The sequence below is a fragment of the Bombina bombina genome, chromosome 3, assembly GCF_027579735.1.
Source record: "Bombina bombina isolate aBomBom1 chromosome 3, aBomBom1.pri, whole genome shotgun sequence".
In the NCBI taxonomy this organism is placed as follows: domain Eukaryota; kingdom Metazoa; phylum Chordata; class Amphibia; order Anura; family Bombinatoridae; genus Bombina; species Bombina bombina.
In genome coordinates this window covers 545393957-545420627 of record NC_069501.1, presented here as the reverse complement: position 1 = coordinate 545420627, position 26671 = coordinate 545393957, and the positions used below count along the sequence as shown (strand labels likewise).

Genomic DNA, 26671 nt, shown 5'->3' with positions numbered 1-26671 from the left:
TTAAAATTGTATGTTCTATCTGAATCATGAAAGAAAAATGTTTGGGTTTTATGTCCCTTTAACTCTAGCGACACTAATGCTATGTGTTTAATTCCTGCAAAGGAGTTAAATACACACCTTAAAGGGACATTAAACACTAAATAAATGCTAGATAGAATTTTGCATTCAAAGAAAAGACTAGTTTTAGAATAACATGTTTTTTAAAGTTTCATTAGCTGTTTAAATACTGACAAAATAATGTAAAGTTTTAGTGTATATAAAACAATGGGAGCTGCCATGTTGTAACTTAGGTTACTTTCTCTGCTAGTGCTAAGGGTCACTAAAGTGTGCAGCCAATGGCTGTGTGAAATATAACACTGTTCTGCACTTCCATTTCTAACAGGAACGGAAATGCCCACAATTTTAGAATGGAATTACAGGAAAAGGGGACAAAATAAATAATGAAAGTATATTGTAGAATCTTTTTTTATATTTATGATTTACCATTTCATATTACCATCTAAAAAGTGTTTACTGTCCCTTTAACTGTTGCTGATCCAATCAGCAGCGCTAAACACATGACCCAGCTGTGCGACAAGCTCTGCTAATTTGTTCTGCAGCAGTTTCTGCTCTGGACCGGCAGTGCACATAGAATTACTGTGTCCCTAAGTAATAAAATTGCACGCTCTAATTGAGCATGTCCTTTTAACACTATAATGGCCCTTTAAAACAAATGTGTTTAAACTTATTTTTAAAATCAACAAGAAGTAAATGTTTGTGAACTACTTAATCCCTAGGGACAGATTACACATTGGCTGATCAGGACAAAACTACCACAACTATACTGGTATATGCTCAGAAAACAAACTGCAATTCCCATCTTTTAGGTGCAAAAAAAAAAAAAAGAAAAAAAAAAAGATAATATATCCCTTTAAGACCATAAACTATAAATGGGTAAAATGCAGCCCCTAGGGGTATTAAAAGCTTCCCACTGAGTCCAATTCATTTCCAGATCTGCAAATGTTTCAAATTCCACATAACCAACAAAACAAACAATACTCTTGTTATTTTTATATATATATATATATATATATATATATATATATATATATATATATATATATATATATATATGTGTAACCCTCTTTTTTGCGCCGGTTCAATTTGCGCTATTTCACAATAGCGCCTGTTCTTAGTGATCATGTGACCACTATTGAGGAAGTTATTCCACAGGCTTATTAGTTGAAAACAAAAGATTTGCAGAAGAGTTTACCCACCTACATTTATAGTACAGCATGGTAACACTGTGTATATCACATGAGTAATTTGTCATTTGTTTCCTTTCTTAACGGAACAGTACAGTGAATTGTAACAAAATTGCTATTATGCATATAAAAGAGCAGTAATATATTACAAATATTTTTTCCATGCTGGCCTTTTTGATATTGAAGCTTACAGGAAGTGTACGTTTGTGTGTATGGATATAAACGTAAAAAAATTAAATGTGCATGGGGGCACTTCAATGTGAAATATAAGCATTTTTGCAAATACAGTTCCATTAGCAAAAATGCTTCTAGTAAAAGTTATTACTGTTTTGCTGCGGCATACGCACATATGCTGTGTGGGCCTGTGCACAAGCATTCAAACACCACACATCAGAAAGTTTGACACAAATTACGTCTTCAAAAGCTATACACACCACTGCCAGCATGGTGTTTAAAGGGACACTAAATCCATTTTTTTTCTTTCACGATTCAGATAGAGCATGCAATTTTAAGCAACTTTCTAATTTACTTCAATTATCAATTTTTCTTCGCTCTTTTGCTATCTTTATTTGAAAAAGAAGGCATCTAAGCTAAGGAACCAGCAAATGTTTGGTTCAGAACCATGGACAGCACTTGTTTATTGGTGCTGTCCAATCAGCAAGGACAAACCAGGTTGTTCACCAAAATGGGCCGGCATCTAAACTTACATTCTTGCTTTTCAAATAAACATACCAAGAGAATGAAGAAAATTTGATAATAGGAATAAATTAGAAAGTTGCTTATAATTGCATGCTCTATCTGAATCTCAAAAGACAAAAATTTGGTTCAGTGTCCCTTTAAATACTAGTGCACAGGCATTCACAGTATATGTGTGTATGCTGCAGAAAAAACAGTAATAATATTTACTAGAAGCATTTCTGATAATGGAAATATATGGTGATAATGCTTAGATTGTAAATTGAAATGCACCCATGCACATTTCATTTTTGACCTTTCTTTCCCTTTAAAAATAAAAAATAAAAAACTGTTAAAAATGTCCTTTTTATATGCAGCAAAGAAAAAAACTGACTGCTCATTGGCTGATAAAAAGAACTCCCCACTGCCTAAATGATGCATAGTTACACGCCTAACAAGCAAAAAAACTATTTTTATACAGGTACAAATTCCCATATCCGGAACCCCAAAATCCAAAATTATTCTAAAATCCAAACATTTACATTAAAATTTTAGGAAAAAATCAAATTATCAAAAATTACTATTTTTCCCACCTGTAAGTCACCATCTTTGGTTTGTTTTTGTGTTCTAAAATGCAAATAATAGTCTATATAAAATAGCCTTTATTTAAAACAACCTTTCTGATTACAGTACTATCTTTCTGAAGGGTATTATGTATATTAAAGTATTAAAAAGTATATAAAACTACCTTTAGGTTATATGTATAAGCTAAATGTTGCCACCAATCAGCAAGCACTACCTAGGTTCTGAACCAAAAATGGGCCGGCTCCTAAGCTTACATTCCTGCTTTTTCAACAAAAGATACCATGAGAACGTAGAAAATGTAATAATAGGAGTAAATTAGAAAGTTGCTTGAAATTGCATGCTTTATCTGAATCATGAAAGAAATTTGGGTTTAAAAAACCCTTTAACTTCTCAATGCTAAGAACTGGATGTATTTCTCAGACACTGATGATGCTGATGAGGATAGACATTTATCAATAGCTAACTTAGGCAGCTGCCTAGAGCGCTTCATACATAGTGGCGCCTGTCTGACTGATCATTTGATACAGCTTTACATTCCTACTCACTATGTCTTACATGGTTTGTTAGTACAGCCCATCACAGGTTGGATTATGGGATTTACATTTTCTTATTCAGTGTATGTTAAATAGAGGAAGCTTGTGTGGACATGTGAGCAAAATATCAACGAGCAAAATGACAGCAAACAAGGGAAGCGTCTGCTTGTGCTTAGTGGCACCACAGCTATATATTTATGCCTGGCCTTAATTACCTAACCCAAATAAATGTGTTGTGAAATAAATGACAAGAGAGGAAATTGTTCTTAAAACTTTATATCCTTTATTCACGTATGAGTGCCCTACACAAGGGCTGCCACCTAGTTGTTATTTTACATTCCACCTGAAAGGTTTTTTAAAGGTTCTGATAGTAGAAGATAAATAAAATATAAGAAAAAAGTCCTGCTACTTTTAAAGTGGTCAAGGTCAAAAGTGAAATGCGCATAGGTGCATTTCAATTTTAAATATAAACATTTTTGTAATATTCTTCCATTAGCAAAAATGCTTCTAGTAAAAGTTATTACTGCTTTTCAACTGCATACGCACGTATGCTGTGAGGGCCGTGCACCAGCATCCAAACACTAAGCCTGCACATAGTGAGCTGGGGTGTATGGCTTGTGAGGATGTAATTTGTGTCATACAAGCGACTGCTGACTCTCTGAGAAAGTGTAGTGTTATGATAGGATATGTGATTATGCCACACAGAATAACTTTTATTAGGAGTATTTTTGCTAATGGAATAATAATGCAAAAATGCTTCTATTTCAAATTGAAATGCACCCATGCACAATTAAATTTTGTACTTTCTATCCCTTTAAGTGTGTGAACATTTAACTTGATATAAATAATTGTTTAAAACTAAAAGATAGAAAATTAGGAGCGCTTAAGCTGAAGGTGGGTGTATTACAAATGGGATGTGTCAACAGAAATTTTTTATTGTTATTTTTGTTTTAGCTTATGTGCATATATTGCCTGATATGTTTTAATAAATCTGGCATAGCCATTTACCCTTTTCTTTGGCCTTATACTGTCTCCTATATATTGGGATTTTAAACATATTTCAAAATAAAAAAAATTCTGTTGACACATCCCATTTGTAATACACCCACCTTCAGCTTAAGCGCTCCTAATTTTCTATCTTTTAGTTTTATTGCTTTACCTATTGTGAGGGACACTTAGGTTTTTAGGAGTCTGGTGGTACACTCAGTGCACGCTAATATATGTTTTTTACTATTGTTTAAAACTAACCATATCATGAACAATCAATTATGCTAAATTGGACAGACTTTTTTTTCCCTCAACGACAACCCTGTTCATATCACATTTTAAATATATTTTATTTTTAAGCTTCAAAATGAATGGCCTTTGTAGTATAAACTGCTTTGGAAGTTTTTATATCTTTCAAAGAAAGGACACAAAACACTGATGGGCCACAACCCACAGTTTCCACTTGGAAACGGTGCCAAAAAGCCTCAAGGGAAATGTTGTGAGGTATTATTATCCCTTTAAAGGAACATTAAACACTAAATACATCTCATGCACCTCCCTCTAATTATCGGTGCTGCCATTTTGGAACCTAAGTTACACTGCACATGTGCAAACATCAGCACTGGTATGTTGTGAAAGACAGATTTCAACATGGCAGCACTCATGACTAGAGGGAGGCGGGAAATAACCTCCATACTATGCTTATAAAATGCAATTAGTGTTTAATGTCCCTTTAACCATGAATAATGTACACATTTGATACCATCTTTTTGGCTGATGCCTGTGTGGATAAGCAATTTATTTTTTATGATTTATGAATAGAGGTAAATGGACAGTAAAGTTAAAATTAAATTGGACAGCATGACATTTTAAACATATTTCCAATTTACTTAAAGGACCAGTAAATACAGTAGATTTGCATAATCAATCAATAATAAATGCATGATAAAAAGACAATGTACTGTAATAGCACTTAGTCTGAATTTCAAATAAGTAGTATGTTTTTTACTGACAAATTTTAAAGTTATGTCTATTTCCACTCCCCCCTACATCATGTGACAGCCATTAGCCAATCACAAATGCATATATTCTTATATTCTGTGCACATGCTCAGTAGGAGCTGGTGAATCAAAAAGTGTAAATATAAAAAGACTGTGCAGATTGTGTTAATGGAAGTAAATTGGAAAGTTGTTTATAATTGCATGCTCTATCTGAATAATGGAAGTTTAGCTTTGACTTGAGTATCCCTTTAAATAAGACAGCCAGTAAGGCTTGTATCATGTCAGCAATTAACAAATTGAGTCATCCCCAGATGGTAAAAGCACCTTAGGCTCTCTGAGCAAGTGCTGCTTTTAAAATGCTGGTGCATGGTGCATACTTCCCACTGCAACTATGTTAATAGTAAAGTTATACATAGTTGCAAAGACTGCTGCTAAATACACGTGCACACTCCTCTTAGCCTATCTAGAAGTATCTTTCAACAAAGGATACTTAGATAATGACACACATTTAATATTTGAAGTAAATAGTAAAGCTGTTTAGAATTACATGCTCTATCTGAATCATGAATGTTTCATTTGGATGTTACTGGCCCTTTAAGAAGGATGACGGTGTTACTGGACAAAGTCTGTGCTGTAAGATTAGCTAGTGGATTTTGAAACAAACAGTAGCTCATTTGAAAGGCGATCACAAACATTTGTATAATGCAGGTGCATAAGTGCTTCTGTTGAAATGTATTAATGCTTTTGTGATAACTGTTATCATGCATGTGACGCGCTGATAATGGCAGCAAGCCAAGCTTGCATGCATTTTCTAAACGGGCGCAGGAGGAGCATAAACGTGCACGCATAAAAAGGAAGCAAAGGATTTCTTGCACAAATAGATGTATTGCCAAAAAACGGCTTCTAACTGAATTTGCACTGCTATCCATTTGAAATAAAACTATTATGCAGCATCCTACGTTAGTATGAGTCGTCCCTCACTCTGTGAAAAAGTGTGCTCAGTATTTAGGGCTCACTGTGAATTGCAACTCATGGGTTTGGGGCGGGGGTTTAAGTTCTAATCTATTCTAGAACCTCTGTAAGTCATGTGATAATACATTTCACCTTCTTTCTAAAGACAATGTATGAAGGTAGAGAATGTATTAATTAGTGATGGGATAGTGTCTGGGGGGGGGGGGGTGCCTATGACACTAGGCACCCCCTACAGCTCACAATCCCATTCAGGAAGCGACAATGGCTTTAGTACAGCCAAACGGTGCTAAAGCCCAGCGCAGTTAGGACGGCATGGAACGTCCTAACGGCGGGAAGGGGTTTTCTCCAACATTGGTGTGTCCGGTCCACGGCGTCATCCTTACTTGTGGGAATATCTCTTCCCCAACAGGAAATGGCAAAGAGTCCCAGCAAAGCTGGCCATATAGTCCCTCCTAGGCTCCGCCCACCCCAGTCATTCTCTTTGCCGTTGCACAGGCAACATCTCCACGGAGATGGTTAAGAGTTTTTTGGTGTTTAAATGTAGTTTTTTATTCTTCTATCAAGTGTTTGTTATTTTAAAATAGTGCTGGTATGTACTATTTACTCTGAAACAGAAAAGGATGAAGATTTCTGTTTGTGAGAGGAAGATGATTTTAGCAGACAGTAACTAAAATCGATTGCTGTTTCCACATAGGACTGTTGAGATGAAGTAACTTCAGTTGGGGGAAACAGTTAGCAGACTTTTCTGCTTAAGGTATGACTAGCCATATTTCTAACAAGACCATGTAATGCTGGAAGGCTGTCATTTCCCCTCATGGGGACCGGTAAGCCATTTTCTTAGTCAAGCAAACAGAATAAAGGGCTTAATATGGGCTATAAAACTGGTAGACACTTTTATGGGCTAAATCGATTGCTTTATTTGGGCATTTTATACATGTTTATGCTGATAATTCACATTTATAAACTTGGGGAACGTTTTTTAACGGCAGGCACTATGTTAGACACCTTTTCCAGTCAGGGAGGGCCTTCCCAGTTGTAGGCTGAGCCTCATTTTCGCGCCATTACTGCGCAGTTGTTTTTGAGAGCAAGACACGCAGATGCATGTGTGAGGATCTGAAAGTAGCTGGAAAAGTTTCTAGAAGGCGTCACTTGGTATCGTATTCCCCTCTGGGCTTGGTTAGGTCACAGCAAAGGCTATAGCTGGGACTGTATAGGGGTTAAATTTGTAAACGGCTCCGGTTCCGTTATTTTAAGGGTTAAAGCTCTGAAAATTGGTGTGCAATACTCTTAATGCTTTAAGAAATATTGGTAATTTTTGAACAATTCCTTCATACTTTTTCACATATTCAGTAATAAAGTGTTTTTCTGTTTAAAATTTAAAGAGACAGTAACGGTTTTGTTTTAAAACATTTTTTGTGCTTTATTGACAAGTTTAAGCCTGTTTAACATGTCTGTGCCTTCGGATAAGCTATGTTCTATATGTATGAAAGCCAATGTGTCTCCCCATTTAAATTTGTGAGATAATTGTGCCATAGCGTCCAAACAAAGTAAGGACAGTACTGCCACAGATAATGAAATTGCCCAAGATGATTCCTCAGATGAGGGGAGTAAACATGATACTACATCATCTCCTACTGTGTCTACACCAGTTTTGCCCATGCAGGAGGCCCCTAGTACATCTAGCGCGCCAATGCTTATTACCATGCAACAATTGACGGCTGTAATGGATAACTCCATAGCAAATATTTTATCCAAAATGCCTACATATCAGAGAAAGCGCGATTGCTCTGTTTTAAACACTGAAGAGCAGGAGGGCGCTGATAATTGTTCTGTCATACCCTCACACCAATCTGAAGTGGCCATGAGGGAGGTTTTGTCAGATGGGGAAATTTCAGATTCAGGAAAAATTTCTCAACAAGCTGAACCTGATGTTGTGACATTTAAATTTAAATTAGAACATCTCCGCGCACTGCTTAAAGAGGGGTTATCTACTCTGGATGATTGTCACAACTTGGTCATTCCAGAGAAATTATGTAAGATGGACAAGTTCCTAGAGGCTATACCCAAGCGGGTGGTGGACATAGTGAATAAGGAGTGGGAAAAGCCCGGCATACCTTTTGTTCCCCCCCCTATATTTAAGAAATTATTTCCTATGGTCGACCCCAGAAAGGACTTATGGCAGACAGTCCCTAAGGTCGAGGGGGCAGTTTCTACTCTAAACAAGCGCACTACTATTCCTATCGAGGATAGTTGTGCTTTCAAAGATCCTATGGATAAAAAATTGGAGGGTTTGCTTAAAAAGATTTTGTACAGCAAGGTTACCTTCTACAACCCATTTCGTGCATTGTTCCTGTCACTACAGCAGCGTGGTTCTGGTTCGAGGAACTAGAAAAGTCGCTCAGTAGAGAGACTCCATATGAGGAGGTTATGGACAGAGTTCACGCACTTAAGTTGGCTAACTCTTTTATTTTAGATGCCGCTTTGCAATTAGCTAGATTAGCTGCGAAAAATTCAGGGTTTGCAATCGTGGCTCGCAGAGCGCTTTGGCTAAAGTCTTGGTCAGCGGATGTGTCATCCAAGACAAAATTGCTTAACATCCCTTTCAAAGGTAAAACTCTATTTGGACCAGAATTGAAAGAGATTATCTCAGACATCACTGGGGGAAAGGGCCACGCCCTTCCACAAGATAGGCCTTTCAAGGCCAAGAATAAGTCTAATTTTCATTCCTTTCGCAATTTCAGGAACGGACCGGCCTCTAATTCTGCATCCTCTAAGCAAGAGGGTAATGCCTCACAACCCAAACCAGCCTGGAAACCGATGCAAGGCTGGAACAAGGGTAAGCAGGCCAAGAAGCCTGCTGCTGCTAACAAAACAGCATGAAGGAGTAGCCCCTGATCCGGGACCGGATCTAGTAGGGGGCAGACTCTCTCTCTTTGCTCAGGCTTGGGCAAGAGATGTTCAGGATCCCTGGGCACTAGAAATAGTTTCTCAGGGTTATCTTCTGGAATTCAGGCAACTACCCCCAAGGGGAAGGTTCCACATGTCTCACTTATCCTTAAACCAAATAAAGAGACAGGCGTTCTTACATTGTGTAGAAGACCTGTTAAAGATGGGAGTGATACACCCAGTTCCAATAAAGGAACAAGGAATGGGCTTTTATTCAAATCTGTTCGTAGTTCCCAAAAAAGAGGGAACTTTCAGACCAATTTTGGATTTGAAGATCCTAAACAAATTTCTCAGGGTACCATCGTTCAAGATGGAAACCATTCGAACGATTCTACCCACTATCCAGGAAGGTCAATTTATGACTACCGTGGATCTAAAGGATGCGTACCTACATATTCCTATCCACAAGGAACTTCATCAGTTCCTAAGGTTCGCCTTTCTGGACAAACATTACCAGTTTGTGGCCCTCCCATTCGGGTTAGCCACTGCTCCAAGGATTTTCACAAAGGTACTAGGGTCCCTTCTAGCGGTTCTAAGACCGAGGGGCATTGCAGTAGTACCTTACTTGGACGACATTCTAATACAAGCGTCGTCCCTGTCAAAAGCAAAGGCTCATACAGACATCGTTCTGGCCTTTCTCAGATCACACGGATGGAAGGTGAACATAGAAAAAAGTTCTCTGTCTCCGTCAACAAGAGTTCCCTTCTTGGGAACAATAATAGATTCCTTAGAAATGAGGATTTTTCTGACAGAGGTCAGAAAGTCAAAACTTCTAAGCACTTGTCAAGTTCTTCATTCTGTTCCACGTCCTTCCATAGCGCAGTGCATGGAAGTAGTAGGGTTGATGGTTGCAGCAATGGACATAGTTCCTTTTGCACAAATTCATCTAAGACCATTACAACTGTGCATGCTCAAACAGTGGAATGGGGACTATACAGACTTGTCTCCAATGATTCAGGTAGATCAGAAGACCAGAGATTCACTCCGTTGGTGGCTGACCCTGGACCATCTATCCCAGGGAATGAGCTTCCGCAGACCAGAGTGGGTCATTGTCACGACCGACGCCAGTCTAGTGGGCTGGGGCGTGGTCTGGGAATCCCTGAAAGCTCAGGGACTATGGTCTCGGGAAGAGTCTCTTCTCCCGATAAACATTCTGGAACTAAGAACGATCTTCAATGCTCTCAGGGCTTGGCCTCAGCTAGCAAAGGCCAGATTCATAAGATTCCAATCAGACAACATGACGACCGTTGCGTATATCAATCATCAGGGGGGAACAAGGAGTTCCCTGGCGATGAAAGAAGTGACCAAAATAATTCAATGGGCGGAGGATCACTCCTGCCACCTATCTGCGATCCACATCCCAGGTGTAGAAAACTGGGAAGCGGATTATCTGAGTCGTCAGACATTCCATCCGGGGGAGTGGGAACTCCACCCGGAGATCTTTGCCCAACTAACTCAATTATGGGGCATTCCGGACATGGATCTGATGGCGTCTCGTCAGAACTTCAAGGTTCCTTGCTACGGGTCCAGATCCAGGGATCCCAAGGCGACTCTAGTAGATGCACTAGTAGCACCTTGGACCTTCAACCTAGCTTATGTATTTCCACCGTTTCCTCTCATTCCCAGGCTGGTAGCCAGGATCAAACAGGAGAGGGCCTCGGTGATCTTGATAGCTCCTGCGTGGCCACGCAGGACTTGGTATGCAGACCTGGTGAATATGTCATCGGTTCCACCATGGAAGCTACCTTTGAGACAGGACCTTCTTGTTCAGGGTCCATTCGAACATCCAAATCTGGTCTCCCTCCAGCTGACGGCTTGGAGATTGAACGCTTGATTCTATCAAAGCGTGGGTTTTCAGATTCTGTGATAGATACTCTGGTTCAGGCCAGAAAACCGGTAACTAGAAAGATTTACCATAAAATATGGAAAAGATATATCTGTTGGTGTGAATCCAAAGGATTCCCATGGAATAAGATAAAAATTCCTAAGATTCTCTCCTTTCTACAAGAAGGTTTGGAGAAAGGATTATCTGCAAGTTCTCTAAAAGGACAGATCTCTGCTTTATCTGTCTTACTACACAAAAGACTGGCAGCTGTGCCAGATGTTCAAGTATTTGTTCAGGCTCTGGTTAGGATCAAGCCTGTTTACAGACCTTTGACTCCTCCCTGGAGTCTAAATCTAGTTCTTTCAGTTCTTCAAGGGGTTCCGTTTGAACCTTTACATTCCATAGATATTAAGTTACCATCTTGGAAAGTTTTGTTTTTGGTTGCTATTTCCTCTGCTAGAAGAGTTTCAGAGTTATCTGCTCTGCAGTGTTCTCCGCCCTATCTGGTGTTCCATGCAGATAAGGTGGTTTTGCGTACTAAGCCTGGTTTTCTTCCAAAGGTTGTTTCTAACAAGAATATTAACCAGGAGATAGTTGTACCTTCTTTATGTCCGAATCCAGTTTCAAAGAAGGAACGTTTGTTACACAATTTGGACGTAGTCCGTGCTCTAAAATTCTATTTAGAGGCTACAAAAGATTTCAGACAAACATCTTCTTTGTTTGTTGTCTATTCTGGTAAAAGGAGAGGTCAAAAAGCGACTTCTACCTCTCTTTCCTTTTGGCTTAAAAGCATCATCCGATTGGCTTATGAGACTGCCGGACGGCAGCCTCCTGAAAGAATCACAGCTCACTCCACTAGGGCTGTGGCTTCCACATGGGCCTTCAAGAACGAGGCTTCTGTTGACCAGATATGTAAGGCAGCGACTTGGTCTTCACTGCACACTTTTGCCAAATTTTACAAATTTGATACTTTTGCTTCTTCGGAGGCTATTTTTGGGAGAAAGGTTTTGCAAGCCGTGGTGCCTTCCGTTTAGGTAACCTGATTTGCTCCCTCCCTTCATCCGTGTCCTAAAGCTTTGGTATTGGTTCCCACAAGTAAGGATGACGCCGTGGACCGGACACACCAATGTTGGAGAAAACAGAATTTATGCTTACCTGATAAATTACTTTCTCCAACGGTGTGTCCGGTCCACGGCCCGCCCTGGTTTTTTAATCAGGTCTGCTGAATTATTTTCTCTAACTACAGTCACCACGGTACCATATGGTTTCTCCTATATTTTTCCTCCTGTCCGTCGGTCGAATGACTGGGGTGGGCGGAGCCTAGGAGGGACTATATGGCCAGCTTTGCTGGGACTCTTTGCCATTTCCTGTTGGGGAAGAGATATTCCCACAAGTAAGGATAACGCCGTGGACCGGACACACCGTTGGAGAAAGTAATTTATCAGGTAAGCATAAATTCTGTTTTTAGGGATATGAAACCCACATTTTTTCTTTCATGATTTTGGTTCTGCCCATTTTGTTTCAGCAGGGACATGAAACTCAATTTAGAAAGAGCGTGCAATTTGAAACTTCTGTTATCTAATTTGCTTCATTCTCTTGATATCCTTTGTTGGAAATCATGTTTAAATAGGCTCAGTAGCTGTTGATTGGTGGCTGCACAGAGATGCCTCGTGTGATTGCCTCACCCATGTGCATTGCTATTTTTTCAACAAAGGATATCTGAAGAATAAAGCAAATTAAATAATAGACGTAAATTGGGATGTTTAAAATTGTATTCTCTATCTGAATCATGAAAGAAAATTTGCGGTTTCATGTCCTTTTAAATATTGATTTTGTATAGCAATTAAATGTTTGGAGGTTTAAAAATGCTATATTATATGAAATTATTAATAACACATTTCATGAATTTAAAATTCACTCAAACATATTATATGCTTATCATTAACATTGAATGTATGATTTGTAAGGTTTTCTTTTGCCCACTTATCTTTGTCTTCAATGAAGGCCTTGAAAACTTAAAGGGACACTAAATTAATTTTTTTTCTTTAATGATTCAGATAGAGCATGCAATAATAAGCAACTTGCTAATTTACTCCTATTATCAAATTTTCTTTGCTTTCTTTCTATCTTTATTTAAAAAAGCAGGCATGTAAAGCTTAGGAGCTGGCCCATTTTTAGTTCAGAACCTGGGTTATGCTTGCTTATTGGTGGCTAAATGTAGCCATTAATCATCAAGTGCTATCCTGGGTGCTGAACCTAAAATGGGCCAGCTCCTAAGTTTTACATTCCTGCTTTTTAAAATAAAGATAGCAAGAGAACGAAGAAACATTTATAAAAGAAGTAAATTAGAAAGTTGTTTAAAATTGCATGCTCTATCTGAATAATGAAATAAACATTTTGGGTTTAGTGTCCCTTTAACATGCTGTGATACACCTGCTTCTCATTGTTTTTAGCTTGTTTTTCTTTAACCCCTTAACGACCAGTGCCGTACCCTGTACGACGCTGGTCGTTATGCCCTTAAGGACCATCGCTGCAGTCCTGGGCTTCTCTCTGCCGCAATCTCGCTCAAAATTGCGAGATTGCGCTATTGGTAGAGTTGCAGAGTTACCGAAGCAGAGTGGCCCTCTTTGCACTGGACCTCGGTGGGACCAATCGTTGGTGGGTAGGAGCGTAAGAAGGGAGGCGGGTGGGCGGCCCATCGCTGGAGGAAGCGGGAGGAGGGTGGGAGTGGACGGGACTGCTGGGCCACGCTATTTGGGAAAAAAAATAATAATCCATCTGTGTGATTAAGGGGGAAGGAGGGAGGAGGGGCAATGAGGGGATCATATGTGGGGTAATTTGGAAAAAAAAGGCATCTGGGAGGGGGAGGGTGGTTTGGGTATTGAGGGGGGGCAGCTACACTACAGAAAAACGAGTATTATAAAAAAAAAATTTAAATCGCCTATTTTGCTGCAAACTGGGTACTGGCAGACAGCTGCAAGTACCTAAGATGGAGAGGGGGGAGGGTTAGAGAGCTGTTTGGGGGGGGGGGGGTGAGGGAGGTTGGGAGGTAAGGGGGGATACTACCGTGCAGAAAATATTTAAAAACGTATTTTTATTTTTCTACTGGCAGACTTTCTGCCAGTACTTAAGATAGGGGTGACCTTTGGAGGGTGTGGGAGGGAAGAGAGCTGTTTGAGAGGGGTCAGGAAGGGATCAGGGGGTGGGGTGTGTCAGGAGGGAGGCTGATCTCTACACTAAAGCTAAAATTAACCCTACAAGCTACCTAATTAACCCCTTCACTGCTGGGCATAATACAAGTGTGGTGCGCAGCGGCATTTAGCGGCCTTCTAATTACCTAAAAGCAATGCCAAAGCCATATATGTCTGTTATTTCTGAACAAAGGGGAAGCATTTACAACAATTTGTGCCATGATTGCTCAAGCTGTTTGGAAATCATTTCAGTGAGAAACCTAAAATTGTGAAAAAGTTAACGATTTTTTTTATTTGATCGAATTTGGCGATGAAATATCGCATGGTGGCATGAAATATACAAAAATGGTCCTAGAGCAATACTTTGGGTTGTCTACTAAAAAAAATATATAGTCTTGATAGGTAAATATAAAAAAAGGCTCTATTTCTGTTTAAATGTAGTGATGGCAAAAATGCTAAAAAACTAAATTATGCTTACCTGATAATTTCCTTTTCTTATGATGGAAAGAGTCCACAGCTGCATTCATTACTTTTGGGAAATAAGAACCTGGCCACCAGGAGGAGGCAAAGACACTCCAGCCAAAGGCTTAAAAACTCCTCCCACACCCCTCATCCCCCAGTCATTCTGCAGAGGAACAAGGAACAGTAGAAGAAATATTGGGGTGAAAGGAACCAGAAGAATAATAAGGACGCCCCACATAAAATTACGGGTGGGGAGCTGTGGACTCTTTCCATCAGAAGAAAAGGAAATTATCAGGTAAGCATAATTTATGTTTTTCTTCTTAAATGGAAAGAGTCCACAGCTGCATTCATTACTATTGGGTAGGGTGACCATATTGCCGCTTTAAAACGGGACACATATGAAAAATACACATGTCAGGGCTGTTTAAAGAAATGTTTTAAATAATGTTCCATTATAAGAACGCTGAGATATGTATGTGAAAAATACATGTCCCTTTTTAAAACGGCAATATGGTCACCCTACTTTTGGGAAAACAATTCCCAAGCTATAAGAGGACACTGAATGCCAAGACGGGAGGGTACAATAAGCGGCCCATACTGATGACACCAGGCCTGAACCTCTACCCAATAAAAAACCCTGCTTCGTCCTAAGCCACACAGCATTAGCGCTGCATAATCTGTTGGCGCTCTACAAATAACCGATAATAATAACCACTAGATGACATGGGCTACTCTGTTGCAAAGAGTAATAAATACTCCGAAAACCTGGCCAACCATGACCAGGCCAGGTAGATGGAGCAAGGACATAGCCCAAGTTCCCACTACCAAGGAACACCCCGACCAGCCCTGAGATCCAAGATTCCAAAACAACCCAAGACTGGGTCAGGAAAAATGCCAAGTGAAGCCTCAGCAACCGGAAGTCTCAGGAGAAAAACAGGTCCGGGCACCTAAAAGTTCAGGTAACCTTACCCTAGAACTAAACACCCCAACTGGCCAAAAGGCCAGACACAAGGGATATAAATGCTAGTCTCCCCATCACCTCCACACCAGCAGAGGACACAGGGAAGAAAAAAGGCGCTAAGCCTTCCCAGCTTCGAGAAACCCCAAGCGAAACAAAGTCCCCACAGGGATCAACCATCACCTGGAAAGACAGATCCCTAAAAGGAGATACAACTCACCCGGGACAATGGAAGGAGACCCAAAGGTCTCCACTCAAACAGACAGTACACGTCAAGAGTAATATCATCACTCAAACAGACAGTACACATCAAGAGTAAGAGCAGTAGATACACTATAAAAAGTGTATGCGCACACCTGCAAGGTGCCAAGAGCTGCAACTGGTTTCAAAATGAAAACCATCTGCATGCTAGACAGCCTAATCTGATACAAGCTGTTGGATAAGGCCGACAAGGGCAATCCAGAGCCCTGAAACCGAAGGCCAAACCGCTCAAACTGCGGCAACGGGGCACTAAGCCCTCCAACCCTCCCCCACATGGGGGAGAAAAACACTAGGTTCTGATGATATCAGATGTCAGATAAAGTGATGCAGCGGAAAAACTACCCTGACCCGGTCACCTATGACTGAAGGCTGTAAGGACTGAAAGAATCCATCCCGCCTTACGGACCCACAGGTCCTCCCGAATGCTTAGTTGAACATGAAAACCAATGAAAACCTGACCTGCAATTCTACCGTACCAGCCGAGCAGAACAGCGCCACGTGTCTGAACAAAACCGAACGAACCCAACAGGACCAGCCTGCACTTAGGGTCCTAACTGGTAAACTACCAAATTCTCCCTCATAGGGGAAAAAAAGAAAACAGACATTTTAATATAGGACTAACATGTCCAAAACAACTTCTGAAGAAGAACAAAGAGTATCGATCCCAGAAGGTTCCCAAAGGAAACAAAACCAAATAAAAGACATCCCATCGGATACAAATAAAATATAAGGCAACCCGGAGGTTAGCGCCCAAAAAGACACAGGCCTACCCGCAGGACCAGCCAAACGGGGCCCTATCTTCCAAAAAACTGGGAAAGATCTCAATCAAATGACAATCAGATTACCTCTTCCCCACATGTCTAATGAGGTGCACCATTCGAATTAGCAGACTGAAAATCCCCATATCTGGTAACGATAGGGTCATTCAATAACAATAACTGCAAAGTCGCGCAATCCTGTAACGAAAGGGATAACACTCAGGGCCAGTTACCCCCGCGGGAAACTGTAGAGGCCCTCCCCAAGGCGGAAGGCCAGAGACAATAGGGCACAAGCACATTCTCAAATAAATGTCTGGACTCTGCAGACGAACAATCGCCATCATTATGTGGAAGCAAAAACGCGCTGCAACCTCCGGGGGGTACACTCCACCCTGCGTGGAGGAATCAGAAACTGGGTTACCCGCATGTGTAGAAGTATGAATTGGTAGGGAACTCGCCTCTCAGAGGACAGGACCCCCAGAGGCGGATGGCTCAGCTGTTCCTTGATTCCCCGAGCCCGAGGAACAAGGCGCTCTAAAATAGCATACGGAACAAAACTGGTTGACATTTGTCAACGAGGCCAGTCCGGATTCGTCACCGGACACAGAATCTGAATCTGAAATTAAAATAGTCTCAGTATCAGAATCCTCCGTAACTAAATCAGAAATTAGCACAGTCTCAGCATCAGAATCCTCCATAACTGGAAGAGGATATATAAATATGGACTAAAGTAGTAAAACAAAAACGGCACCTGACACCCACAATGGCTGGGGCACTCACCATCTCCTATGACCAGACCCCTGCGGACTAGAATATTTCCTTCACCACACGGTCGGAATGCGGAAATGGAAAACGGAACGTAACCACGCCTGACACAAGGTGAACCGTACAGTCCAAAAAAGCACGCCCAACCAAAAGGCTGCGTCACTTCCAATGGCCTCAATGTTCCAAACCACAAGCCCATAAACATCACACATAAGCAGGTTGAATCACATAACAAACATGATTATAAACCCCCCTGTTCAATAACCCCCCTCAGGAGATATTAACCCTCAATTCCAAGATACTAAAAGAGATCCACTGAGACCATTGTGATAAGATAGACCCTCAAGGTGGTAGCCTCTCGGGAAAACATTCACATTACGGTACATTGAGAAATAAAGTAAAATAAAACGATCTTACCGGAATCAACGCCGTGGAATAGGAACACGGCCTTTCAAGTGTGATGGATAGTAGCATCGCCTCCGCCATGGACTTGAGAGAAGAAAGCAGGCAGCAGAGCGAAGTTCGACAACGCCAATTGCTTGTGGAGCTGTTAACATGAGTCGGGATGGTTTTCGCAGAAGGAATCTCCCTGCATCTCCGGACTCTAACTTTCATCCAAGCCCTCACTGAGAGACTGACAGGACTACTTAAAACTCCTGTCCTATGCCAAAGATTACTACCCTCCATAAGAGACAAAAAAAAAAATTCTGACACTTCTCTTCCAACCTCCTGGGACGAAAGGCAAAGAATGACTGGGGGATGAGGGGAGTATTTAAGCCTTTGGCTGGGGTGTCTTTGCCTTCTCCTGGTGGCCAGGTTCTTATTTCCCAAAAGTAATGAATGCAGCTGTGGACTCTTTCTATTGAAGAAGAAAATGCACTGGTCTTTTGGGGAAGTTTTTGTCTGAAGTGCCCGGTCCTTAAGGGGTTAAAGCAAAAATCCCTCACAAAGTTGGAAATATTGTATTTTTTTTTAAATTGTAAAGCTAAAAATGGAGACCAGACACATATGTATGTAATTAATAAGAGACATCACAGTTGTTACTGAAAACGGAATACTCTCCCCTTAAACATGCCCATAAATAATTAAAGTGACATGAAACTCAAAAACTTTATTTTATGATGCAGACAGAGAATACATTTTTAAAAATGTTTCCAATTTACTTCTATCATCTAATTTGCTTTGTACTCTTAGTATCCTTTGTTGAAAATCATACCTAGGTAGGCCAATGAGCTAGGAGCTAGCTGCTAATTGGTTGCTGCTCATTTATACCTCTTATCATTGGTCTACCATTGTTTTTAACTAGCTCCCAGTAGCGCACTGCTGCTCCATCAATAAAGGATACCAAGATAATGGAGCAACATTGATAATATAAGTAAAATGGAAAGTTGTTTAAAATTGTAGGATCTATCTGAATCATAAAAGAAAGATTTGGGGTTTCATGTCCCTTTAAGATCCTCTCTAAAGAAGAGTTTATCCAGCACATGAAATATATCAGAGGATATAATTACAGGTGGCCCTCGTTTTACAACGGTTCAATTTACACCGTTTCAGAATAACAACCTTTTTTTCCAGTCATGTGACTGCTATTGAAAAGCATTGAGAAGCAGTGCATTTATTAAAATAGCCAGTAGGTGGAGCTGTCCGCTTGTGTTGCAGCAAAGCCAAGCAAGCTGAAATTAATCAGTTTAACCAGAGCTGAGCTATCGAGCAGATTTCAAAGAAATAAGATCTTCCTGTCTATAAATCAGTCCAGATTGGAATGCATAGAAAGAACTGTTTGCAGAAAAATGCAAGTAAAGTCTGTGTTGTGTGACTATTGTATTAGGTTTATAATGCTGTTTAACAAATGTTTTTGTTCATTTAACTTAGTTTACTTATATATTCTGTGTTGTGTGATTATTTTATTAGGTTTATAATGCTATTTAGCATTTAAAGTCTTCATTTCAAAGCTTTAAAAATAATGTATTAGGTGTTACTTATGAGAATTTTGAGAGGGGCCTGGAACCTATCTCCCTCACTTCCCATTGACTTACATTATAAACTGGGTTTCAATTTACAACGGTTTCGATTTACAACCATTCCTTCTGGAACCTAACCCCGGCGTAAACTGAGGGCTACCTGTATATTCTTTTTTTTTCCTGTACACAAATAAACAGCTTTTGGAGCACTGCAAATGCCAATTATTCTTTGAATATTTAAAGGGATAGTCTAGTCAAAATGTAACTTTCATGATACAGATAGAACATGCAATTATAAGCAACTTTCTAATTTACTCCTATTATCAAATTTTCTTCGTTCTTTTGGTATCTTTATATGAGAATGTATGTTTAGGAGCCGGCCCATTTTTGGTTCAGAACCTGGGTAGCAGTTGCTGATTGGCTGCTACATTTAGACACCAATCAGCAAGCATTACTGAGGTACAGAACCAAAAATGGTCTGACTAATAAGCTTACATTCTTGCTTTTTCAAATAAAGATACCAAGGGAACAAAGAAAAATTGATAATATGAGTAAATTAGAAAGTTTCTTAAACTTGCTGGTCTATCTGAATCATGAAAGATTAATTTTGACGAGACTATTCCTTTAAAACTCTGTATGCTGTGTTTTACATTGATTTTGATGTTTCATTGGAGTGGAATAGCTTTGTAAAGGTAAGCCTGCCACCTACTGGCCATGCTCTGGAAGTTATTTACATTTTAAATTCTACAATTTTAGCTGATGAACATAATAAATATCTATGACTTGGTAAGCAATATAGCATCTTGTGCTATGAATACACTAATTTACTAGAAGCAACACAATCTACAATACTCTCTTATTACTGGTAGATTACCAAGGCTAACAATTTATCCTATCACAAGTGGTGCAGTTGTAACTAACACTTCCCCCTGTGATAACAACTTTATTGAGTCAAGAAATATTTGTAAACCCCACTGCAAATGAATTATGTCAGCCACTGTATATCCCCAGTAGTAACAATCTTGAATATTACAAAAAAAGCATAGGGTAAGAATATACAGCACAACACTGAAAAGGGTATTTTCTAAAAGATAGTGATTGACTCCAGTGTTTGTTATTAGTTGTCAAGATTTACTTCAGCTTCCTGGGTCTGTGAAATAACAGAGCTCAGAGAAGCCGCACCTGTATCACCAAGGAAAAGGCAGACAATAATACTGAAACTAAAAATCTTTGTAGCTGGAAAGATGTCTTTTTTTAACATAGATATTAAAATGATTAAAAAAAATATAATGTATATATGACGGATCAGCATATAATAAGTTTGCATGCAAAAATATTTTAATGTTTAAAGGGACAGTCAACACCAGAAATTTGTTGTTTTAAAACATAGATAATCCCTTAATTACCCATTTCACAGTTTTGCATAACCAACACAGTTATAATAATACACATTTTACCTCTGTAATTACCTTGCATCTAAACACCTGCAGACTGCCCCCTTATTTCAATTCTTTTGACAGACTTGCATTTTAGCCAATCAGTGCTCACTCCTTAGTAAATTCACGTGCATGAGCTCAATGTTATCTATATGAAACACATGAACTAACGCCCTCTAGTGGTCAAAATGCATTCAGCTTAGAGGTGGCCTTCAAGGTCTAAGAAATTAGCATATGAACCTCCTAGGTTTAGCTTTCAACTAAAAATACCAAGAGAACAAACAAAATTGGTGATAAAAATAAATTGGAAAGTTGTTCAAAATAAAATGCCCTATTTGAATCATGAAAGTTTTTTTTTTGGACTTGACTGTCCCTTTAAGTTAAAGCTATCTAAACTGATACTAAGACAAACAGGAAGTGCACGTTTGTGTATAACTCATCCATAGGGACATATTGCTCACTAGCTGATAAAGACAACTCTATTGGCCCACCAATCCTCTGGCATCCACCCCAAGTGAACCTTGGGAAATGTGGTTTTCAAGGGGGGCTTTGACCCCCTTGAACCCCCCAGGCAGAAGCAAAAAAGATAGTGAAGATGGGGGAATTAGAGTGCCCATCGTATATATACTGTTGATGCGCATGCGCTCTGAGGGGATTTGCAGTCAGACAGCTGAGCAGTGTCACTGGAAGTGATGCGCTCCAGCATTTTTCTGGGTCCTGGAAAATTTTAGATCACCGGCAGATGGCTTCACCAACATGAAAACAAAGATTAGTTTATTCAAAAAATGGACTTTAGAAAAATAGTAATATTGAAATAGTAAAAGTAAATTAAAATAATAAAATATTGTTGTTAACATATTACAGTATGTCAAATTTCCACTCCTAATCTACCAAAAAAGGGACAGTCAACACCAGAATTGTTGTTGTTTAAAAAGATAGATAATCCCTTTATTGCCCATTACCCAGTTTTGCATAACCAACACAGTTATATTAATATACATTTTACCTTTGTGATTACCTTGTATCTAAGTCTCTGCAAACTGCCCCCTTATTTCAGTTATTTTGATAGACTTGCATTTTAGCCAATCAGTGCTGACTCCTAGGTAACTTCACGTGCATGAGCACAGTGTTATCTATATGACACACATGAACAAATGCCCTCTAGTGGTGAAAAACTGTCAAAATGCATTCCGATGAGAAATTAGCATATGAGCCTTCCTAGGTTTAGCTTTTAACTAAAAATACCAAGAGAACAAAGCAAAATTGGTGATAAAAGTAAATTGGAAAGTTGTTTAAAATTACATGCCCTATCTGAACCATTAAAGTTTTTTTGGACTTGACTGTTCCTTTAAATATAAACTCATCATTATACAAAGCTGTGTTTATTATCAACATATAAACACTCAGAATTGTTCATTAAAAAAAGGAAGGAAAAGTTGGGGTGAAGAGAGTGATAAGCATGGTGGTGTGAAAGATTTTCATGAACACACAACAGCCAATAGAAAGCTAGTATTTTATACTTTTGTGGATGTTTGACGTCTAGGGACTTGGGCCTTGTTTGCATTTTAGGAAATCAACTGCAGTCTCCCTATTGGAGTATATATTGTGGGAGTTGTATATTGGATTTTGTTCTAAAGTTCACAAAACATTTTTTTTTTTATTTAAACTTTTCATCCCTATCAGCTGACCTATCCATCACTCTGTCATCTACCACAATCTGACCATTGTTACATCCTCATCGGGCTTCTTAAGAATTTCAAAAGGTTCTGAGAGCACAAACATTGTTGGTAGATTTCCAAATGTCACAAATCATACGTTGAGCGTCAGGCATTTGAGGATGTGGTTTGTAACCCCAGACAACGGGCAAATACACTGTCAACATTGCATCAGAGTGAATTCACACAGATGGTTGCTTTGTACACTTCCTAAATCTTTTAGTAACTCCCTTCCTGTGACAGCGCAGAGATAGCTTTGTATTTGTCACATAACATTTGTGCTGATCCAATAGCAATGCATAATGCTCTTCATTCCCTACAATGCGACCCTATAGAGCACTTTGTCTGGCCTTACACCTCTCCAAAGTATATACTGAATGTGTTTTGTTCTTAAAATTACCAATATTCCTTATTTCTTAAATTAAAGGGACTTTTCTTTATGTATCAGACATTACGCCCTGTATTACAAACAATCTTTATGTAAAATAAATGTTTTTTCAAAATATGCCTTGCTTTGCATGTTGTTTGTCTTACTTTATGCTGTGACCAATTAGGGAAAGGTATAAACAAGCTTCCGCACATATTAAACAATCCTTTTGCAGCATGTAGGAGTGTCAAGTATTTGCATTCCATGGAATTCACTCCAGCTTTTCTGAGGGGGGAACACTAAAATGTTCATACAGGAAAAGCAGACAAAATAAATAATGACAGTGCATTGCAAATTTTTTAGGTTGTACATAATTCAACATTTTATAGGGATTTACATTTTGTATTTAATGTACCTTTCAAGTATTTCTTTAAAAAAAATAAATGCAAAAGGCCTACATACAATATAAAGGGCAAGATTACAAGTCATGCGTTATGAGTTTTACGCACGCAATATGGTCTTTTCTCAATCAATTTCCATTGCGTAGTTATCACACGTCTTGAAAAATCGCATGCGCATTCGCCTTTTACGCAACAATCCTTTCCGCACTCGAAGAGCTGTAGTTAACAGTTTTGCACAACATAAAAGTTTCACAAAACACTTAAAAAAACATAATTTATGCTTACCTGATAAATTTATTTCTCTTGTAGTGTATCCAGTCCACGGATCATCCATTACTTGTGGGATATTCTCCTTCCCAACAGGAAGTTGCAAGAGGATCACCCACAGCAGAGCTGCTATATAGCTCCTCCGCTCACTGCCATATCCAGTCATTCGACCGAAACAAGACGAGAAAGGAGAAACCATAGGGTGCAGTGGTGACTGTAGTTTAATTAAAATTTAGACCTGCCTTAAAAGGACAGGGCGGGCCGTGGACTGGATACACTACAAGAGAAATAAATTTATCAGGTAAGCATAAATTATGTTTTCTCTTGTTAAGTGTATCCAGTCCACGGATCATCCATTACTTGTGGGATACCAATACCAAAGCTAAAGTACACGGATGATGGGAGGGACAAGGCAGGAACTTAAACGGAAGGAACCACTGCCTGTAGAACCTTTCTCCCAAAAACAGCCTCCGAAGAAGCAAAAGTGTCAAATTTGTAAAATTTTGAAAAGGTGTGAAGCGAAGACCAAGTCGCAGCCTTGCAAATCTGTTCAACAGAGGCCTCATTTTTAAAGGCCCAGGTGGAAGTCACAGCTCTAGTAGAATGAGCTGTAATTCTTTCAGGGGGCTGCTGTCCAGCAGTCTCATAGGCTAAGCGTATTATGCTCCGAAGCCAAAAGGAGAGAGAGGTTGCCGAAGCTTTTTGACCTCTCCTCTGTCCAGAGTAAACGACAAACAGGGCAGATGTTTGACGAAAATCTTTAGTAGCCTGTAAGTAAAACTTCAAGGCACGGACTACGTCCAGATTATGCAAAAGACTTTTTTTGAAGAAGGATTAGGACACAATGATGGAACAACAATCTCTTGATTGATATTCCTGTTAGAAACCACCTTAGGTAAAAACCCAGGTTTGGTACGCAGAACTACCTTGTCTGAATGACAAATCAGATAAGGAGAATCACAATGTAAGGCAAATAACTCAGAGACTCTTCGAGCCGAGGAAATAGCCATCAAAAACAGAACTTTCCAAGATAAAAGTTTAATATCAATGGAATGAAGGGGTTCAAACGGAACTCCCTGAAGAACTTTAAGAACCAAGTTTAAGCTCCACGGGGGAGCAACAGTTTTAAACACAGGCTTAATCCTAACCAAAGCCTGGACATCTGGAACTTCTGCCAGACGCTTGTGCAAAAGAATAGACAGAGCAGAGATCTGTCCTTTTAAAGAACTAGCTGATAAGCCTTTGTCCAAACCCTCTTGGAGAAAGGACAATATCCTAGGAATCCTAACCTTACTCCATGAGTAACTCTTGGATTCACACCAATAAAGATATTTACGCCATATCTTATGGTAGATTTTCCTGGTGACAGGCTTCCGAGCCTGTATTAAGGTATCAATGACTGACTCGGAGAAGCCACGCCTTGATAGAATCAAGCGTTCAATCTCCATGCAGTCAGTCTCAGAGAAATTAGATTTGGATGATTGAAAGGACCTTGTATTAGAAGGTCCTGCCTCAGAGGCAGAGACCATGGTGGAAGAGATGACATGTCCACTAGGTCTGCATACCAGGTCCTGCGTGGCCACGCAGGCGCTATCCGAATCACTGATGCTCTCTCCTGTTTGATTTTGGCAATCAGTCGAGGGAGCAGAGGAAACGGTGGAAACACATAGGCCAAGTTGAAGAACCAAGGAGCTGCTAGAGCATCTATCAGCGTTGCTCCCGGGTTCCTGGACCTGGATCCGTAACAAGGAAGCTTGGCGTTCTGGCGAGACGCCATGAGATCCAGTTCTGGTTTGTCCCAACGATGGACCAGTTGAGCAAACACCTCCGGGTGGAGTTCCTACTCCCCCGGATGAAAAGTCTGACGACTTAGAAAATCCGCCTCCCAGTTCTCTACGCCTGGGATGTGGATCGCTGACAGGTGGAAAGAGTGAGACTCTGCCCTGCGAATTATCTTTGAGACTTCTAACATCGCTAGGGAACTCCTGGTTCCCCCTTGATGGTTGATGTAAGCCACAGTTGTGATGTTGTCCGACTGAAATCTGATGAACCTCAGTGTTGCTAACTGAGGACAAGCTAGAAGAGCCTTGAATATTGCTCTTAACTCCAGAATATTTATTGGGAGGAGTTTCTCCCCTTCAGGGAGTTCCAGACTGCGCCCCAACCTAGAAGGCTGGCATCTGTTGTTACAATCGTCCAATCTGGCCTGCGAAAGGTCATACCCTTGGACAGATGGACCCGAGAAAGCCACCAGAGAAGAGAATCTCTGGTCTCTTGATCCAGATTTAGTAGAGGGGAAAAATCTGAGTAATCCCCATTCCACTGACTTAGCATGCATAATTGCAGCGGTCTGAGATGCAGGCGCGCAAATGGCACTATGTCCATTGCCGCTACCATTAAGCCGATTACTTCCATGCACTGAGCCACTGACGGGCGTGGAATGGAATGAAGGACACGGCAAGCATTTAGAAGTTTTGATAACCTGGACTCCGTCAGGTAAATTTTCATCTCTACAGAATCTATAAGAGTCCCTAGGAAGGATACTCTTGTGAGTGGTGATAGAGAACTCTTTTCCACGTTCACTTTCCACCCATGCGACCTCAGAAATGCCAGAACTATCTCTGTATGAGACTTGGCAATTTGAAAGCTTGACGCCTGTATCAGGATGTCGTCTAGATACGGAGCCACCGCTATGCCTCGCGGTCTTAGAACCGCCAGAAGTGAGCCCAGAACCTTTGTAAAAATTCTCGGGGCAGTGGCCAACCCGAAGGGAAGAGCTACAAATTGGTAATGCCTGTCTAGAAAGGCAAACCTTAGGAACCGATGATCTTTGTGAATCGGTATGTGAAGGTAGGCATCCTTTAAGTCCACTCTGGTCATGTACTGACCCTCTTGGATCATGGGTAGGATGGTCCGAATAGTTTCCATTTTGAATGATGAAACTCTGAGGAATTTGTTTAAGATCTTTAGATCCAAGATTGGTCTGAAGGTTCCCTCTTTCTTGGGAACCACAAACAGATTTGAATAAAATCCCTGTCCTTGTTCCGTCCGCGGAACTGGATGGATCACTCCCATTACTAGGAGGTCTTGCACACAGCTTAGGAATGCCTCTTTCTTTATCTGGTTTGCTGATAACCTTGAAAGATGAAATCTCCCTTGTGGAGGAGAAGCTTTGAAGTCCAGAAGATATCCCTGAGATATAATCTCCAACGCCCAGGGATCCTGAACATCTCTTGCCCACGCCTGGGCGAAGAGAGAAAGTCTGCCCCCCACTAGATCCGTTTCCGGATAGGGGGCCGTTCCTTCATGCTGTCTTGGGGGCAGCAGCAGGCTTTCTGGCCTGCTTGCCCTTGTTCCAGGA

The 26671-nt window shown here is 40.2% G+C and overlaps 1 protein-coding gene across 1 annotated transcript in view; it reads right to left on the bottom strand.

The window, feature by feature from the left end:
• LOC128653631 (lysophospholipid acyltransferase 2) overlaps positions 1–26671 on the bottom strand; it is a 135639-nt gene that overhangs the window by 31356 nt on the left and 77612 nt on the right. The window lies entirely within an intron of this gene.